The 10781-nt window shown below is 47.7% G+C and overlaps 1 protein-coding gene across 1 annotated transcript in view; it reads right to left on the reverse strand.

Moving 5' to 3' along the window:
- Window positions 1–5146, reverse strand: part of LOC135199276 (uncharacterized) — a gene marked incomplete in the record, with an annotated part of 93547 nt that extends 88401 nt beyond the window's left edge. Inside the window, 1 exon segment of the mRNA XM_064227173.1 lies at window positions 5046–5146.
- Window positions 5147–10781: the final 5635 nt, after the last annotated feature.

Below are 10781 nucleotides of genomic sequence, written 5' to 3' on the forward strand. Positions count from 1 at the left end.
AGGTACTTTCTGGAGGACTGATGAATGGGTATTTGGAAATACGCATCCTTCAAGTCCACTGAAAGCATGAAATCGTTCTCCCTGATGGAGTCGAGCACTGAGCGTGCCGTCTCCATCGTTGAACCGGGTCTGGCGAACAAACCGGTTCAGGGGAGAGAGATCTATCACCGGGCGCCAGGCCTCCCCGTAGACTTTTCCACCAGGAAGAGTCGACTGTAAAAGCCCGGTGACTGATCCGTGACGATCTCTACAGCTCTCTTGCTCAGCATGGTCTTGATCTCCTGTCTGAGTGCTACGTCCTTCGGTGACCCGGGGACGTACGACTGCTGTTGGACCGGGTTGGTTTAGAGGTGAGGGGTGGCCGAGATTCGAAGGGTAATAGATATCCCTCCCGAAGGACATCTACAATCCAGGTCTCGGCGCCGTAGCGCTGCCAAGTTGCCCAATGGCTGGCCAGGCACCCCCCCCCACTTGGGCCGGCAGCAGGTGAGGGGGAACGCCGTCCCTAGCGTTTCCCCCCTTTCTTCGACTTCTTCCCAGAGCCTCCACGGGATGAGGAGGGCTGGGAGGAGGGCTGGTTACGGCCCCCCTTGCCAGAAGTTGAAGAAGACAGAGTCATTCCTCGGGGCTTCGACGCAGCAACCGTCTTAGCAGCCGAGGAAGCGCTAGCCGAGCTCTTAGACTTGGCCGCAGTCCCGAGGCTGCCCAGAAGCCTTCGAGACTGCCTGGTGAACCAGACGGTCACTGTCTTCAGTGGCGCCGTCTGTCCACCGCAGCGTCCACCATCTCTCCTGGGAAGAGAGACGTGGAAACTCCGTAGAGTCCGTTTCGAAGCCCCAACGCCGCCTCACGCCCGGCCGCCCTGGACAAACCCGAGTAAGGACAGCGTCCCTTCGTCGGAGAACCAGGTTGGCCCACAGGTTCACCGTCTGGTGGGCAAGGAAGGAGATGGCTCTTCCCCAGACTGGCAAAGTCTCCTGAAGGCGAGTCCTCTTCGGGAGAAATTCCCCCGGAGTTGGCTGCGACTTAGATACTGTGAGGGACCACAGATCTAGCCAGGAGACGGCCTGGAAAGCTGCCATGGCGGTAGATTCCAGGCCGAGTGCTCTTGCTGCGAGAACCACAGGTTCTCGGACAGGAGCTGTTGCAGAGACACCCGGAGTCAGCCTAGCTAAACCTCCGGGTTCACCTGTTTGGGCGGCATCGGGTCTTCAGATGGCACGTAAAACCGCCGCTGTCGTAGCAGAGGAGGTGGAAGCAGCTTGCTCGACTGCCAGACTTGAGCGAACCGTCTTGTCCGGAGACAAGCGATTCAACCTGGTCTAGCACTGAGTCCGCAAGCTCGGAACGCGGCAAACCCACCGTCGGTCCTGGGTTCCCTCTTCGGGCCCCAGAACGACTCGAGCCGGGACGTGGGCTCGGATGGTGGGAGCGGCGATCCTTCCCCGAGGTCGTTGTGCTGGACGAAATCAGCGCAATAACCTCGGCAAAGTTCCTCTGGAATCTCGGGTGTGATAGCATCCTGTGGAGTCGGGACCGTCCAGTCCCTCGAACAGGAGTACCTCCCGAGACCTCCCTCAAGGAGAGGAGCAGCGACAGCCCCCTCTGGGTCTCCTCCAACACCTGTGCGTACGACCTGGCTGGTCCAAAGAACCGAGCCTGGTACGTTACGACGACGTGGCGGGATCCTGAGGGGCGCACCCCTCACGATCACTCCTCAATACCTCGCCCGTCCCGGTGTAACCCGAGGAGGTTTGAAGGTATGGGAGAGGCAGACCTGACGCTCTCTCCTCGCTCACTGGCAGAACCAGCGGGCTTGGAGGACTGCAGGCGATCGCCAACCGCCCGCGGTGGGCGGGATCGAGCTGCAGACCATAGTCGAGCCGTCTCGCTGTGGAGAACGGCTGGACCGAGAACAGCGGCCCCCGTCTCGTGTGTCGAGAGCTGGTGCTGGTCGCCGTACCGATCGCTCTCTGTGAGAGCGACGGGTCAGGCGACCGGCGAGCTCCACTGTCACGGTGAGACCGGTGCATATCCTCACGCGGTGCGTCAGTTCGCTGGTACCAGCCGTGGCTGGTGCCTGGCGAACGGGGGGACCTCTTTCCCAGCCTCAGCCCGTGGCCGGTCGTGGACCGTCACGTCCGACCGGGTAGCCAGCCGCTCGCCGTGAGAGCGAGAGCTGGTCTGGTGAGAGTCGCGTGAGCGGCTGTCACCAGTCTTCCGCTCCGTGCCGTGAACCTGACGCTGAGCGGACTCAGAGGTCTGGTTCCTGGCTGCACGGTCGCTGGTAGGCGACCGTACACTCGGTACCTCTCGCGAGACGAGGCGGCCGAGACGGATCCTGCTGCCGTGGCCGAACCACTAACAGCAGGTGAGGAAGTGCCGGTGTTAGCCGGCAACCCCTCTGGCCCCCGTAGTATTCTTCCTTGCGGGAGAAGAGACGTGGTCCTGCTCCCGAAGGAGCAGGGCGACCAGCGGAAGAACCCCCCGTCTCACCAGAGCGAGACGGGCCCTTAGAAGCGCCCGAAGGAGACTTCTTAGGGGGGGGGGAGGCGACCTTCTTCTTCTTAGGCGGGGGGAGCCTTAGAAAGAAGAAGGGGAAGAGGCGGCAGACGACGACGACGACGAAGAAGACGATGAAGACGACGACGACACCTTCCTCCTCTTCTTCTTCTTCTTCGTCAACCTCCTCAGGACCGACGTCAGATCTGTCATCCAGGACGGAGCCGGGGCTGCTGTTGCCGAAGCAACAGGGCCCGGACGTACCTGTCCGAACAGACCAGCATCGGGAGCAGCGGCGCCAGGAACAGGGACAACATCAGCAGGTGCGAGCATCACAGGAACGGCAGTCGAGACGGCAGGAGCAGGAACAGGAACAGCAGCGGTGGTCACGGCAGGTACGGCAAGCTGTGTGGACGGTACAGATGGTCTAACAGCGGCACAGACATCATCGGCACCGGTGGGAGGTCCAGGGGCGAGCTCTTTCGGACACAATGAAGTCCGGTCGTCGGGCAACACGGCAAACCCAGGTGGCGGCCATCAACCACTCCCCCGAAGTTACGGCGGACTGGCCCCTTGCACCGATGTTGTGGGTGTCACAGAGGACCCAGGCCGGGTGCTGGGTGTACACCAGGGGAGGAGGTGACGCGTAGCCAGGTGTTGTCAGGGTCGTGGTGGTGGTTGTGACCGTAGCGTGCGTAACCGCCACGGAGCCAGCGAGATGATAGAGCAGCCCCCTGGACACTCGGCACGCCCTGCAGTCCCAACGACGCCCACACCTGTCCAGGAGGTCATCCTTCACGGCAAACCGCACCTGAGGAGCAAAAGTCGGGTTGATTAGGTTAGGATCCTCTACCCGCGGTCGCGCGGAAGACGAGCGGATAGAGGACCCAGAGTACAACTCTACGTCGGGGTATCTAGCGCCCTCCTCCACACTCGACACATCGGGAGAGGAGAAGGACCTAGACACCGACCCCCCCGAAGGGGCTGGGGAAGGCGCGAGACGTGGAAGTTGAGCGGGCGGCAGGAAAGAAGACGAAGTGTCCGTCACCAAAGGAGTCGCGGGGGGAGAGCTTTCCGACGGACTCCTTTGCAGGCCTTCGCTTCTTCCTGCCCTCATACAATGTCCACTGCGCCTCCGACCAGTTCATACAAACATCACAGGGCTCGGCCCGGGTGCATTCGCGCGCCCCCGGCACCGAGCACACAAAACATGAGGGTCTATCTCGGGGAAAGATCTGAATTTCCCACATTTGCGCCCTTCGGTACCCGGGCAAAGTCCTCCTTGGGGTAGCGAGGCGCGGAGATTCCATCATTAATGAATTCAGCGTAATTAATATGAAAAGAGAGAATACTGTACTTACAATCTTTATACACAATTACAAAACAAACAAGAAAGCAAACGACGAGCAGCGGGCAGAGAGCGAACACACACGTCCATCCACTGTGAGGCCGAAAGCAAAAGTGGTGTGTTTACCTCCCAGTCGCGCGCGCGCGCCTGTCGGACAAGCAGTTAACTACCGAACCCCTTGTTCGAAAGCTTACGACCTATCCAGCTGCCGCTAGTATCTTCATATTGTAAAAGGACCGAAGGTTTGTATGCCGTGTCGGAACAAATTATGGATTTGACAATTTGTCCTATGAAAAAAATTTGAAGACTACCTAGTACTACCACGGCTTCGTTCCTACCAGTGACCTACTAAATAGTGACCGCCTCTCATTTAGCCTAGTAGCTATGATTTTGCGTATGTTTAAGAAGTCTTCTGTTTATTTTTCATATTTACCTAGCCTACTACATTTCATTGCCTAACACTGCCTAGGGTAAAATACCGAATGGCCGGCCTCTACCATAGTGCGACCACCTTCCCAAAATTCAGAAATTAGTACCTATGGCCTTTATTTCTGACTTGGGAGAAAAAAACTTAGGTAGTAGTACTTCAAAAGGAAAGTAGAGGTCTCAAGGTGTTACTTCGACGGACGCAGGCTCTTGACTAATGTCTATCCTGGGTTGCAGGATGTGTTAAAGTACTTTTTCAGGAAGGTGGTTGCGCTACGGAAGAGGCTGGCCATTCTGTATTTTACCCTATGTTTTTACATTCAACACCTGGGTAATGGTACTATAAACAATGGGCCCATTTTACATGTAAACAAGTAGTGACCTGATCAAAATGGCGCGGTAGTGGTCTTCAGTTTTACAAAAAAACTGTAGCCTACGTGTAGCAGTGGGCCAAGATAGGCTAAGCGCTAAGCTACCTACCTAGATAGTCAGACGTCTAACCTACCCATAGGTAGATAGGGTAAATTATAATAGTCTACGTCATAAAAATGTCATCACCAATTCCCTATCAAAAGAATAAAGGCATAATAAAAGACATTTCTGATTTGGCAGAAGAATAAATTTAAATTCCAAACATGACAAGGAACAGGCTAGTACCTAGCCCTAGTACTACTTACCTAGTTATGCCGTAACCTCGAAGCCATAAAACTTACAGACTAGTGTATAGAATAAATAGAACCAATTCATCAATTTTATCACCGAAACATACCTCTTCAACAACTGAACTTGGTAAATAAACATCAAAACGCAAAGTAACTAGGACGGATCGGACATTTAAATTACACTGCAACAATAAACATCCGCTCTTCTTCTATGCTGCAGTGATAAAGACTACAAGACTCTTATTAGAGAGAAAACATAATGGTTAGCTCTTGCATATATATATATATATATATATATATAATATATATATATATATATATATATATATATATATAATATAATAAGCGAATACCACGGGAAATGATTTCCCGTGGTATTCGCTTATTTATGAAGTCACGTGCATCTACTGTGATTTTTAAGCAAAATATATATATATATATATATATATATACTATATATATATATATATGTGTGTGTGTGTGTGTGTGTGTGTGTGTGTGTGTGTGTGTGTGTGTGTGTGTGTGTGTGTGCATTATAAACAGTATATAGCCACGAGAAATAGAATAAAAATCCGGATTGCAAGATCTTTTGTCTTTAAGGTATTTTCAAGTACAGGCAAAAGATATTGCACTCTGTTGTTTCAGGTCTTTTTTTAAATCCACTTACTTTGTTTATATCTTCTATAAACTTTTACCGAATGATACTAATTTGAGTGTACTATCCCCTTTCATGGATTTGTTTATTTCTTCTCTCTTTTACTTGTTATATTTTCAGTCATAAAAAGAATTGTCAGAATTAACTCAAAAGGTTATAATGACACAAATAAACATAATTGGAATACTTCAGTTTTGGTGAGATAGGATAAAGCTAGTTCGCAGGCTGAGTGGGAATTGAAACACAAGTTTAGAAACAATGCAGAGATTTTAATATTAGGAAGAACAGCAAAAGAGTCAAAGTGGGACCAGGATCTGCACCACCCACCCTCTCTCTTATACCTCATTTTATTTTCTCTTTATAACCTCATTTAGTTTCTTCTTCAGTTTGGAGACAGGTCCAGTTCTGTTCCACCAAAACTGAACACTGGGAAAGATAAACCATTTAACTTTATTCTCAGCTGATGCTGGAATATGTCTTTTCCATATTCCAGTGCACGTTCAGCAACCTTGAACTCATATATCCTTGAAGCATCACTAAGGCATGCGAAAGAAAACGAATATTCAGAATTATATTTGTTTTTATTGTCATTCATTTCCACCAATCACTCTTTGGTAACTTAAATGTAAATAGACAGGCAACCCATAATGACCTTGCATCCTCGTGGTAGCCACATTATGGCAACTGATGTATTTAAGACTAGTCCACTAAACAGCGTCATCCAATGAACCTATTACAATATCCCATCCACTTCCACTCTTAAATAAATAATACTGGGTGAGGCATGAAGAATATCTATGTTTTATGTATGAAAAGATATAAATATTAATATGGTGGCAGGTAGTAATTAGATGGCGGGTTTTCTATGGGTAATCTGGGTGTCTCGTAGAGTGTCTGTGCATCGTCAGTTTCGAACAATGTGAATAGCTCTCCCTCACTCCTTGCTTCGTGTTTTTCCTGTGGAGGAATGCCAAACAGCTTGTCTAGGTCCACTAACTGGGGGAAGCTCGTGAATTTTTCTTGAAATTCCTCATCAGATGAGTGTATCTTATTTTCCTCCTCCACATCAACAAATGGCAAAGTGACAAAGTCTCGTTCAGCGGGAGAAAGCGTTGTTACTTCAGCCGTTCCAAAAGGTTCCTCCTCTCTTGCTACTTCTTCTTCGGCCCTTGAAAAGGTGTTATCCTCTTCCTGACTGTAGGGTGATAATGTAGTGTCTTGGCTTTTGCTCAGAGGTGTCTCACTCGCCTTGTACACCAATGAAAGAACGGGGTCCTCGTGAGCTGTTGTTCTTATTTCATTCAAGACTGTTGGAAATACAGTTACTGGTTCTTGTGAATCATCCCCCTCATGTGTATTTTTCTGAGATTCAAGAAAACTGTCTGTTTCGTCTTGAATACTTGGCAACTGGGCGTCTGTTTCGTGATCAGAAACATTTGTTGCATTGACTGTGTGATTCGATTTTTTCACTTCTTCAGGTATTTCAGAACTCAAAAAGGGATCTACTCCATACTCATTTCCATATAAGCTAGAAATTGTTGTCTCATATGTGTCCAATCCTGTGACAAAGTTTTCTGTGGGAACCTCTGAATACAATTTATTTTCGTGTTCAGGATAACTGGCGTCAGTTTCTATTGGTTCATCAGCAAAATAGCTTTCATCAGTGTCGACAGCCAGAGATGGAATTTCTGTAACAATTTCATAATTTTCATTATCATCAGCATTATGTGATTTAGCAGTTGCTAAATCATCAGTTATTTCAAAATGACCGGAAATCTCACGATTGACATCAACAGTGGTGTCATCTTCAAACAGGACTGGTATCGTAGTAGTGAAGTCATATTCTGTCTGGTGAGCATCATTTGTGTAAGCATCAACAGGCAGGTTTTCTTCAGTACGTCTAATATCTACTTCCTCTGGGAACTGGAAAAGGTTTGGATTAGCTGGTAAGTCTGTCACTGGCTCTGCCTGATCTAATTCTGTCATGTCTAGGTTTTCTTCAGGTAGCTGACTTAACTGAGTATATTCCTGTTCTGAGTGAACTGGATAAAGAGTCCCCTCGTCATTTTCAGAATAAAATTGTTCTGGGATTACTTCATTCACAGCTTCTTGGGCAGAGGACCCTGGGAACGTAGTTATTCCTGGTACTATAAAATTGTTTTCGTCGGAGACCTCTTCCTGAACCTCAGATGGTAACAAAATCTCAAGAGAAGAGTCTACTTCATTAATTGGTTGAGATGAATGAAGTGGAACACCGTACAAAACTGGAATTTCAGGAATAACTGCCGAGGGTGATTCAAAGGTTGAATCAGCTTCAGGGAGGACTTCTGATGTAATTTCGTTCAAATCAGGTTTTACTTCAACACTATTTTCCAAGGCATTTTCTTCTTGGACACTTTCGTCAACTGGCTCTTCCTCAACTGGAATCTCGGCTGGTATATGTTCCTCTGATGAAAATACTTGCTCGCCTGGAGAGGAATCATCCACATTTTCGTGGCTTATAATAGGAATATAACCTTGGTTTTCTTGAGCAAAACTAAACTGTTGCTCTTCTGGAACAAAATCTGCTCCTGAATCTTGCTGTATAAAATTGCCTTCAGAAGAAAATCCTTGACTAACAAAATTTTGTTCGTTGGTTTGCTGATAGCTTACTTGGTCTGTTTCTTGTTGCTCAGGGTTGTTTATTGCGTATTGCTCACCAGAACTATATGAAACCTCTTGTTGTCCTGGTACAAAAGAATATTCTTGCTGTGGTTGAATAACAGGTACCTCTGTTTGCTCCGAATAAGAGTCTTCATATTCCTTAGGATCATAACCAGTATCATGTTGAGCAATCTCAAAGTTTATGTTCTGTTCAACAGGGGCCTGGCTGTTGAATATGTCAGCATTGGTAACTGCAGTTTCATCTTGAAAGGCATTGAAATGGTTGTCTCCAAAAGCTGCAATATCTGCTTCCTGCTGATCGAAAGAAGTAGTTCCAGTTTGTTGATTGTCAACATGTCCTGCAAGCTCTTGCGAATTGTAATAATCCCCATCCTCACTGACTGGAACAGTCACCAATTTGTCTTCTTGAAAGATATCCCCTTGTTGTTGGTCATATGCATTATCAAAGGCTTGTGGGTTTGGAAGACCTGTAACCTGCTCTTCTACAGGTGTTGGGCTCTCCTCTTCAGGTACCAATCCAGTTTCTTGCTGAAAAGAGCCATCATATGTTTCTCCTTGCTGAACTGAAAGTTCCTCTTCATTTTCAGCCAGTACCTCTGTACCTTGGGAAACAAAACCATAATCGGTCACAGGCTGCTCAGGGAGCGAACTGGGTTCTTGTTGACCATTCTCAACCTCACTCTCTTGGTACTCTGGAACAAACTCTGATTCTGGCTGAACGGTAGTAACATCATCATTTTCTTGGTGAATAGAGAAAGTAGTATCATCTTGAAGGCTTGTAGAGTCTGTATCTTGGTTGAAAGAGGTAAAATCAGGCTCCCCCTGTACTACAGAAGAGTCAGCTTCCTGGTGTTCAGAGACCTGATAGATGGGGAATGTTTCAGCCCCTTGATCCTCACTAGATGGGGTCAATTCCTGTGGTACTATGGAAAAGGAATCTTCCTCTTGTCCCTGGCCTGTATGACTTACAGGATGCTCAGGGGATAAAACATCTTGCTCCGTTTCAGCTGTGTAGTCTTCTTCACTAGCATGATAATCTACTTGGTCAGGAACAAAACTGCCTTCTTGATCGACAGGGATAAAATCACCTTCCTGTTCATCAGTTTTAAGGGTAGAATCTTCAGGGAGGAAAGAGGAACTAGCATCTTGATGAACTGGACTATAATCTGCTTCTTGCTCTTCTGGGACTACCTTATTTTCGTACTGCAAAGGGACTAAATCCTGTCCTTCCTGAGTAGGAAGCAAGACAGTCTCCTGCTGTGCTGTAGTAAAATCTTGTTCAGAGGCAGATCTAGTCTCTGACTTTGGAAGAGACACCTCGCTCTCTGTTTCCCCTGAAACAAGGTTTTCTTCTTCTTCTTGGGAGTTTTCAACAGCATCCAGGTCATTTTCTTTCTGAGCAGGAATGAAATCTACTATGTCTTCTTCATTGCCAGTTGTATCATTCTGTTGCAGATTTAAGATAGGGATTACCACATTATCTTGCTGTGCTGGAATGGTATTGTCCTCTTGCTGGAAATCTGTAGTACCGACCTCTTCAGAGTTAGAAGCATAGACTGTTTCCTCCTGAATAAAAGGGCTTTCAGTGTCTTGAACTGAATACAAATCGGAGCCACCATGAATAGGATAATCTGAGCCCTGTTCAGTACTTTTATTTTCCTGTGAAAAACTTGAAGACTCTTCTTCTTGAGACGGTATTCTGGCTTCTCCTTGCGCAGGAATAATGTTCGTTTCTGTTTGAATTACCGGGTATTCTGGTTCTTGTGTTGCAATATCATCATATTCTTGTGGGAAATCCTCAGTTATTTTATCTTGACCAGAAAGGTATTCAGAGGGGTTTTCAGTTACGGGTCCTACTTCCTGCTCATCATCATTTTCTTGCACAAGAATTTCTGTTTGTGACTGGATCACCTGATTTTCAGATATTTGCTCGGCTGAGGGGACATCTGGGACAGTTTGAACAGAAAAGGTGTCTGGCTTTTGCGTAGCAATGTCAGCATCTTCTCGTGGGAAATCTTCAGTAATTTCATCTTGATCTGAACTGTATTCAGAGGTCTCAGTCTCGGATTTATTACCTGCCCATCGTCATTTTCTTGCACTGGAATGTCTGTTTCTGTTTGAATTACTGGATTTTCGGGAACTTGCTCAGCTGAGGGGAAATCTGATACAATCTGAACAAAGGGGTTCTCTGGTTCTTGTGTTACATCACCAGCATCTTCCTGTGGGACACCCACAGCAATTTCATCTTGACTAGAAATGTACTCAGATGGAATCTCAGTCGCAGGTTCTTCTTCCTGCTCATCCTTTCTGGAAACAGGGCCTTGTTCAGTAACATAAACTGACGGCTGGTTCTCGTCTTGGATGACAGACTCAACTTCATTCTCAACCAAATCTTGTTGGTCAATCTGGGGAGGGTTAATTTCTGGGACATCTTCACCTGAGACTTCCTCCTGTTGTACAGGTTCCTGGGTGTCTGCGACGACTACTTCGGGAATGGGCCGTCTTGGCTGCTTCCGCTGTCCAG

Source organism: Macrobrachium nipponense, chromosome 23 (genome assembly GCF_015104395.2).
Source record: "Macrobrachium nipponense isolate FS-2020 chromosome 23, ASM1510439v2, whole genome shotgun sequence".
NCBI lineage: Eukaryota > Metazoa > Arthropoda > Malacostraca > Decapoda > Palaemonidae > Macrobrachium > Macrobrachium nipponense.